This window comes from Peromyscus maniculatus, chromosome 15 (genome assembly GCF_049852395.1).
Source record: "Peromyscus maniculatus bairdii isolate BWxNUB_F1_BW_parent chromosome 15, HU_Pman_BW_mat_3.1, whole genome shotgun sequence".
In the NCBI taxonomy this organism is placed as follows: Eukaryota; Metazoa; Chordata; class Mammalia; order Rodentia; family Cricetidae; genus Peromyscus; species Peromyscus maniculatus.
Genome location: NC_134866.1, coordinates 20,616,794 through 20,626,202, shown reverse-complemented (window position 1 = coordinate 20,626,202; position 9,409 = coordinate 20,616,794). Strand labels below are relative to the sequence as shown.

General features: G+C 37.7%; 1 protein-coding gene across 1 annotated transcript in view; it reads left to right on the top strand.

Moving 5' to 3' along the window:
• Positions 1 to 3,771: 3,771 nt before the first annotated feature.
• LOC102916228 (cadherin-10) overlaps positions 3,772 to 9,409 on the top strand; it is a 202,612-nt gene continuing 196,974 nt past the window's right edge. The window contains exon 1 of the mRNA XM_076551720.1: positions 3,772 to 4,265. The gene's annotated coding sequence lies outside the window, so the exon portion shown is untranslated. The remainder of the gene's footprint in view (positions 4,266 to 9,409) is intronic.

Below are 9,409 nucleotides of genomic sequence, written 5' to 3'. Positions count from 1 at the left end.
CATTAAAATTATAACAAGATAAAATACAATATTAATGATTATGTTTAATTTTTGTAAATTAAAATAAAAACAAATTAAAATTAATACATTTTATTTTCTGCTATTTTTTAATCTAAAAAAAACTCTTTTGAATTATTTCCTCAGGCGAAACTTTAATCACAAGTAGAAAACGGAAATTTTGTCACTCTTTGATGATTTTAGACAGACCATGAACCTTTGATGGTTAAGGATAAGGCAGTTTATGTGATTGAGAATTCAGTTTTCTACAAACAGGAAAATTATTCAAGCTATTTTTCTTCACATTTTCTCTGTGGTGATGACATTCACTTAATTGCAAATCTCTTTATATGCAACCAACATTTTTTCACCTTAAAAACAATAACAAAAATATTAAGCTGTGTTGCAAGATATTTGATTACATTGTGAAGTTATGTCACTCCGATTGGTTTAATAAAAAGCTGAGTGGCCTATAACTAGACAGGATTTCCAGGCACAGAGAACACTGGGAGACGAAAGGAGGAGATGCCAAGGAAGCAGATTAAGCAGAAAGACATGTGAAAGAACATAGACTAAAAGATACAGGTTAATTTAAGTTATAAGAACTAGTTAGAAACAAGCCTAAGCTATCGGCCAAGGTTTCATAACTAACAATAAGTCTCCATGTTGTGATGTGGGAGTTGGCAGGACAGAGAAAGATTGGCAACAAAGTTGTATATGGAATTCAGGCTTGCTGTAAGAAAGTTAGGAAGTCAAGGAGTCCCCTTCTGTCTGATCCACACAACACATGGCAGGTTACCCCCACACTTCTGTACAGGAACAAGGGGGAAATAAATTTATAATCTCATGTTTTTAATTAAATACGATATTTTCTATGAAATAACTTCACATTTTAAAACATGGATCTTTCACATTAATTTATTTTTTTTAGAATGTTATACAAGAGTACTGTTTATATTACCACCCCTCCTTCACCCATCCAATACCTTTCTTGTCTCTCTACTCCCAACTTACTGAGTCCATTTAATGTTGCTCATTCATTCCCTTCTAAGAGAGCTGGCTACAGTTATTTATTTCATATATCTGGAACTGATCGCATTGCCATTCACTACGAAAACTCAAAACAAATTGAGCAGCTTACAGAATTACAGGTGACATCATAGACAGCATAAAATAAAGAACTGGAGAATAGTATCATTTAATAAAATAAATCATATTATCAAAGGATGTACTTTTTAGCCAGCAGATACATTATTCTTTAATTTTGATTACTAAAGTGCTCAGCAGTTTGGACTATGATTTCAGATACAAAGAATAAAGGACTTAGGACTTTTACTGGAAGGTATTAATAAAAGTGGTGAGTTCTTTTTTTTGGTTTTGTGAGACAAAGTTTCTCTGTGTAGTTATGGTGCCTGTCCTGGATCTCGCCCTGTAGACCAGGTTGGCCTCAAACTCACAGAGATCTGCCTAGCTCTGCCTCCCTAGTGCTGGGATTAAAGGCATGTGCAACCACTTCCCGGCATGTGCTGAGTTCTTATACATACTCTACCTTCCTTCCTTTCTCTCTCCAGCTCTCCCTTCCTGCTCCATCTCTTACTTGAACTTACAAATTCATTAATATTTTACTTATCATTTACTAAATATTATATCATGCCATAAAACAGTGTCATTGGAAGGACATTCTGAATTCTAAATTTGAAATATAATATGAGTATTTGTGCTCTAAAAATTACATATACTATCCTGAGACACAGGGTGTAGCAAGTACTGTAACTGTTGTGTCTAATTCAAGTCTGTCATGACCCTCTCTAGCAATATCAATGAGCTCAGTGGTTGAATACTGTTTTTTTTTTTTTTTTTCCAGCATACTGACTATTTCTCCAAGCCTCTCCACTAACAACCTGTGACTCAGTGTCTCTTTTCCAGCCAATGATGTTATAGACATGAACACCTGGGTCTCATTTTCCAAGGACCTGTCACCCTTTCCTCTGCCTTTATTCCTCCTTCCTAAGTTCAGCTCCTTCAAAATGTTGACAGGACAGAACTACAGTTTCTGATGGTTACATGAGTCAAAGCAGTCTTACCAGCTCACATCTTTATGGAAGAGGAGGCAAAGGTTTTGTCAGGAAACTTACTTGATCATATGTCAGTGCAGCATGTATTATAAATATTCAAATGAGATTTTACTTTTAGAGCTGAGCTTTTGATGAAGTTCTTAATTAGACACATTCAAAAGTTGTCTAAATGTTCTTCGCAGCACACAGCCATTTATTTTGATATTAAAGAAAAATAAATACACAAAACCAGTAAGAGGATCTTTCATCTTGGGTGAATAGACACCAGCCATAAAAATCTATTTAACACTGTATAATTGACCTGTAGAATATGTGACTTTGAAATTTCTCTTGAAAGCCAATTTAATGTTTCAATGGTAGCATTATGTGAAGTAAACAAAGAAACCAGAGTGACATAAATACATCCAGCCCTAGGAAACATGCAATACTTATTTTTAATGGATGATGAAGGCAAGGGACTTTGGAAAATGTTGTGGGCAAATATTGTTCTCTTGTCAGAATTCCATAATCATTACATTTATTGCCATTTTAGTACCCTCGTCTGTAACATTTAAGGAAAATTAGCTCTTTCCTACTACACATAGTATTTAATGTTTAGGGTTTTTTACTGTGAGCTGAAGGATAACATTCAGTGATATCACAACCTGTGATACACTAAACCTCCTTGAAATTTAAGTGTCTCTTGCCCTCACCATCAGAACCTTCCTTTGTTGTTGTTGTTGTTTTGAGTGTGTATAGGGTCTCCTGGAGGATACATTATCAAACCTGTTCTCCATGGGGCCTTGGCATCTTGTGGCATCTTAGGTAGCAAGTAGAAGAGGAACGTGAGTCCTATAGACTATTGTTGCTCCTCGTTAGCTTAGTGACTGGAAAGATATTTAACAGCTGAATAATGCTTTTTTGCTTTTCAATCATAGTTGCCTGAGATGTTCTTCATAACTTCTCCTCTAGTTTATGTTTTTACAGTTTACATATATAAAATTTATTTAAAGGTGACATTTTCAAAAGGAATCTACACATAGCTGGGGGAAAGTAAAGGTGTTAACTATTTTGTGGAGCTATACTGACATCTTTGGTTCGGTTCTGTTTGATCAAAATTCTAATGTAGAGATAGATAAATAAGAAGATGGACAGTTAAAGGGTTGGGATGAACATAGAATCATCCAGATGCATTAGTATCAGACTGTATGCTGTTTTGGACATAAACATATTTATGAGCAAAAAAGTTTACAAAGGCAAAAAAAGAAAAAGAGATTATGTCAACTCCACAATCTAAATATTTTAATGGCATTAATTGCATATGTAAATTGTTAATGAAACATTGAGATGCAAAGCTTGTATGATTAAACAGACAAAATTGCTCAGAGGCTTCTCCAAATGAGGAGCAAGGTGTGTTCTCCTTAGGACAAGAAACCACGAATAAAGGTATTTGGAGAATCAAGAAAGTTCACCTACCCTCAAAATAAAAATTTAAAACCACACACCCGCCTCCCCAATATCCTCTGTTGTTAATATACCTGATCTGATTGCCATTTGCTTGGCGCTCCGCTAATACTTGTGTTTGGACGGTCTAGAGTACGGGTGGTGCAGGCACATCCATGCCAGAGAAAAGCAAAGAAGTAATTTTTTTTTTTTTTTTTTTAATTGCAAGAAGCAATTGCAGAATCCGCGTTTCTGGGATTGTGTTAGGGACGCAGGCGGATGAGATGGGGCTGATTACCTTAGGCTGGAAACAGAGAGTCTTTCTGCCCTGCGGGGGAGGGGACGCCTTTCATGCGCAGCCCTCCGCTCGGATGCTCCCTCCCTCGCATTCACTTGCAAATCGCTGTGTGCTGGCAGGAGCCGGCACTTCCAGGCTCTAACCTTCCCTTGGCGAGTGCTGCAGCTCCATCAGCAGAACCTTTCTCTCCGAGTGAGGAAGGGCTTTCCCACCCCCTCCTTTCCCCCCCCCCCCTTTCCTTAATCAGAATCACTGAATGAAAGCCAATCAGAGAGAGAGTTCGCCCCGTTTTCTTCGGTTCCCTGCCGTCCAGAGTTAAAAGTGACGCTGAGAGAAAGCTTGAGTTAGACCGAAGTAGAATCAGCGATAGAAAATAACAGCAGAAAACAAACAAAAAGGGGACAGGGTGACAGTCTCTTCAGGGTTATTTTGGCTGGAACCAACTTCCGTTTTCCAGAAGCTGATGAAACCAGGTAGGAAGAATTCACCTCTTGTCTTTTAACTCCTTTAAGGTCTCGCCTTTTCTTCCCCTGCTGTTGGGGGGGAGATATGTTTTCGCTTTTATGTTTTTTTTTTTTTCTTAAGGTATATGCGAAATTATTTCAAAATCATGACCTTTTACTAAGCAAATGAGCATGCAACTCCTTTTTCGAGTTTCCTGGAACAACTGCTTTGAATGTAGGTAATGTGAAGCTTGATAAATAATATATTATGTTCAACAGTGTGGGTCTGGATATTGGAGTTTTCGAATTCATTCATTCTGAGCAATTGCAGAAAATATTTACGGAGTGTAATTAGTCATGCTCATTCCTGTTTACCCTCTGTTTAAAATATCAGTTTAGCAGGTAGCACTGTTTGCCATGAACTCTAACATCAGACAGCATTACTTTGCATTCCATATGAACGGATTCACTCCTCACTTAGTCATAGTCATAGTTCATTGTACCTTCAGTAGAAAGAGAAATGACAGACAGAGGACAGATGATGCCTAGAAGCTGTTAGTGGTCACTAAGTATCTACATAAAGACAGTAGATTGACATCCATCAGAAACAGGATGGGTACAATTCCTATGTTCACATTTTATATGAGTCAGAAATATGAGGGGGTACAATAAAAAGGGGGGAGATTAAACACACGCAGTCAGCAGTTGCAGCATTTATTGTCTTTGCTGCAATAAAATCCATATTTTATATGGTGTTAAATTAATGCAGCATGTTGCAAGTCTAAATGAATGTCCTCAACAAGTAACTATGATAGCACTGTAAGCATGGGCCAAAGCAATAGTCTGCAAGTGTTTTCAGGCCACCACAATAAAAGCCAACTACCTCTTTACCATTAAAAGGGGAGAGTCTATAGGTACAGACAAACATCATTTTAAAACTGACCTATCATCGCTTGCCTTCAAAAAGCAGATCTATTTCCTACAATTGTGGTCCTTCATTCCAGTAAAAGCTTCTATTACCCAAAGCTGTGCATGCATTACTTCTCAGCTCTTTGGAGATGCATTATTTTTTTTTCCATCTCATTTTTTTTCTCTTGAAAGATCTATTTTAAAAATAATCTGTCCCTGTGATGCTGACAACTGTTATACTTCAATGCATATGTTAGGAGACTTTCTCCCTTCACACCATCCCCCTCTGTCTTTCTCTAAAACGTACTTACAAGAGCTTCACTGTGGCAAAGAACACTTGGCAAGAGTGTGCTCATTTTTTTTTTTAGGTCTGGTATGGTGAGGATTTTTAATTAGTGGAACTTTCATGAAAACATTATGTCATTGACAGAGCTGCATGTTCATTTTTAGTTACAGTGAGGAAGGAAATGGAAGAGAGTGTGTCCTAGAGAAATGGGTAAATGATAAGTTGCATGGGTAATCTGCACCCCCGGGTGGTAAATGGGGCACATATGTATTCAGTGTGCAGAGCGGGAGGGATTGCTGGTTTATTTGGGCAGAGAGAGGTGAATGGATTGAAAAGTGAACAAATGTAAACAGCCTGTGTATGTGGCCAAGGGGCACATCAATTGCAAAACCATCCCAAGGGTAAGAAGATAGAGGATTGCTTCTTTCTGCTCTTACTTTTTTTTTCTTCTTCTTTCCTTGACTATGTTTTTAAAGTCTGACTCACTGTCTGCTTGCCTTAAAGCAGACACTTCTTTGGTTTCAAAGACTTGCTGTTAACAAATTGATTTCAGTGGTGAACGCATCTTCTTTCTCTGCCTCCAAAGAATGGAATGGCATACATTTTGATGGGGGGGGGGGCAGGGAAAACTGGGAAAACCGAATGGCAACAGTGTGAACCCATGTACCTATACATATGTGCAAATAATGGTTAAATTACCAGATGCCTGATTAATTCTCCAGGTGAGACTACTTCCTCTTTATAAAAACCAGTGTTCATTAAGAAGCCCAGCACAATGCAGACGTGGAAGGCAGTGCCCCACTGTCAGATTTTTTAGTTATTTTTTTAACCCTACACTGGGATATCAGTGGTGAAAAAAAGATTTTTTTGTGTGTGTAGAAAGATATACAGTTCTGATACACTATTAAGGAACTTCGTGGAATATGAAAAAGGTATATCTATATATATCTATATATGTCTGTATGTCTATACTTTCTTATTAGAATTGTAACGTGTGAAACTGGAATGATTAATTGTGAAAGATGTGAATTCTCATTGGACTACAAGGTGAAGAACTTGACTTTTACTTGGTTTCCCATATAAGCAAACAGTGAAGGCAAAGTGTATAGATCTGGCAGATTTCTTGTCACATTGCTGTTTCCTGTGCCTCTTAACCTACTTTGCAGTAAGAGATACAGCACCACGTTCTCTCGGAGTATGTCATTTTTATACCACAAGCCACCACGAGGCGGCAACACAGGCACAGCTTTGGACAGATGATGCTGATTCAGCAGCTGTGAAGCACATATTTGTTCAAGTGTTCTAAGGAGTCTTCCTAAGGCACAGGAAGCAATTAATAGAGACCAAGGTTATGTGAACTCAACTACCTCAGTCTAGACCTTAGGTTTCAAGAGCATCAGCCATCATGTATTATTATTTCTACTCTGTAAGTCGCATCCTGCTGATGTCACGTTACAAGTGGTTCTAAAATAGTGGCAAGTACAAATAGAGAAATAGAAATATTATGTGTGCCAATTATAGGTAATTAAATTCAGTTATTTAATTTCTAAATGTTAGACCTATCTTTTTTGATAATTGTTTTCGATTAATCTGAAATATTGTGAAGAATATGGTGCTCTAATAAGAGCCCACTTGCTATGTATTCGATTGTAATGAAGTGGGTGGAAGATAAAAAGGAAGTCTGGAGAAAGATCACCTCTTATCTGTTCTCACTGGTGCTGAAGCTGGTCAAACATTGCTTCAGCTACCATCTAGAGGTAACTGTACTGAGGATTTGAATAAAAAGAAAACTATTCAATGCAAAGTTGCAAAAAGAAAGCTGACATAGGACACTCTATATTGATGTACATGACGGTCAAGTCAGTGAGTTCATCTAGACAAGAAACTGTAATGTGTAGAACAAGAAAATGCCTTTCTTTGTGTGTCTTTAAAGCAGTGGGATCATGTTCACAGAATGTACTTCTAACCTTCTATTGCTTTTAAATGAACAAGTTCAGTTTTGTTTGTTTGTTTGTTTGTTTTTCAGTCAACAAGCAATGCCTGTTTCCATGATGGCAGTGCTAGCATAAGGTCACCTTGGTAGGCATTCTGACTCAGTGATAGATTTACTCCTTACTTGACATTTTGCTCTGAGCCCTTGAGCCATTCCAGATCAGTGCCTGTCTTTCCTCTCTGGGTGGCTGCCTAAAGCAGAAGGCCATGCTGCTTTTGCCAGCCCTTCCTTGCCAACATTCAGTCCAACTCACCCTCACCCACACGCAGGGCTGCAAAACCAGGTCTATCGCTTTAACGTGATAGATGTCTCTTGAAGTAGAACAGTGAAATATTAGCATCAATCTGTCAAAAATAATCTAGCAGGTCTTAAACGTGGCTTTTTAACACAACTTTTGCTTAATTGTTTATTATCAATGCAGCTTCTCAGAGAAAGATGGTTTTTTTGTGGAATTTTTTTTTTTTTAAAGAAAATTACTGATTCCTTTATAGTTTTGTTCTGTTTCTTTGTTCCTGAATGTGTGATGTACTAGCCTCGCTATTACTGAGGACATTTTTCTTAAGCTTTAACTGTTCTGGAAGTAGACTTTTAAAAAGAAAACTGAGCATTGAATATGAGTGAGTAAAATCAAATCACAGCCTACATCATTTCAGAGACAACATTCCTTAGAAATAATGCCTGCTTGTGGGAGGTTGAAATGCCTTCCTGTAGCAATCTCATGCAGCTAAGAGATTCATATTCTTAAGGAGTTTGTTAGTAACACTATAAAGCACTTTACCAAATCATGTGATTTCAGTGTTCAGTCTTTATTTTTTTCAGATAGCAGCCTCTATGTGCTGCAGCTTTATAAATTAATGTTAAATGACATTTCAGGCTTCAGGACAGGATGCAGTAGTAGGCTGAAAGATGTAATACAACATTGTCTCTCATCAGGGATTCTAGCATTAAATGACATGTCTAAACACTTAGAGCATGGCTGATCCTCATAAATTTAACCGAACATTTTCACAACTCTCTCGCTTTTTTTTCTTCCCCCTCTCCCTTAGCACCTATCTGCTCTCCCTTCCTCTCTCTCCCCTCTTCTCTCATTTCTGGTAGTTACAAATGTCCATTTGTATTTAATATTATACCTACTGGTGTTTCTATAGCTTTTATGAGTTTCATGGCCAGCATCCCCACATTCACTGCACCTTGTATTGGATTCTCTGCCTCATCATGTGCACTGTAACATGCATGACACTTCTGTTGCCCAGAGCATGTCCTGTAAACTGAAAGCAATCCTGTTGACTCGGAGCCTTCCGAGGAGTTGAAACTAGTGCCAGCGCAGTTTCCTGAGCATTCAGTTTTCATTAACAGAATGACTTCTGCAAATAATCAGCAAGGAGACTGCATAGTCATGAATTATGATTCCCAGTCCATCAGTTATTGATTATGAGGCTGTGTTGATTTAGTGTAAGAAGAGAATATTGAAGTGGCTTGACAGAGCTCTGATTTTAAAAATAAATCAAACGTAAATTGCATGCTTCCAGAAAGCCGTATTCCATTAAACGTGTTGATTCTTCTCTGCTGTGAAAAACAAGTATACCAGCTGCTAACCTAGGAAAGGAAACTGGTAGGTAAGGAGGAATTTCTGTCCCCATATTGTCAGATAAAAGACTACCATTGCTCCCCAGAGCTCCGGGTGGAAACGTGGATAAGAAAGTAGAGCAACAACCAGGTTAAGCAGAATGTGTGACAAACTGAAATAATGAACAAGTAAATATTTTAACTTGAGCTATTTTGGTAATTCTCTAAAGTGTTAACCCAGTAGGTATAAATACAGGAAATTTGAAAGAGCTGTCTGAATAGTTCGAAGACAGTCAACATATCTACTTAGGTCATTCAATGTTCATAGCATATTTTTGTGTGTAATCATTACAGAAGCTCTGTGAAAGCATTACTATATTTAATTAATTAATTAATTTCTGGTGTCTTGAGATGGTCTCA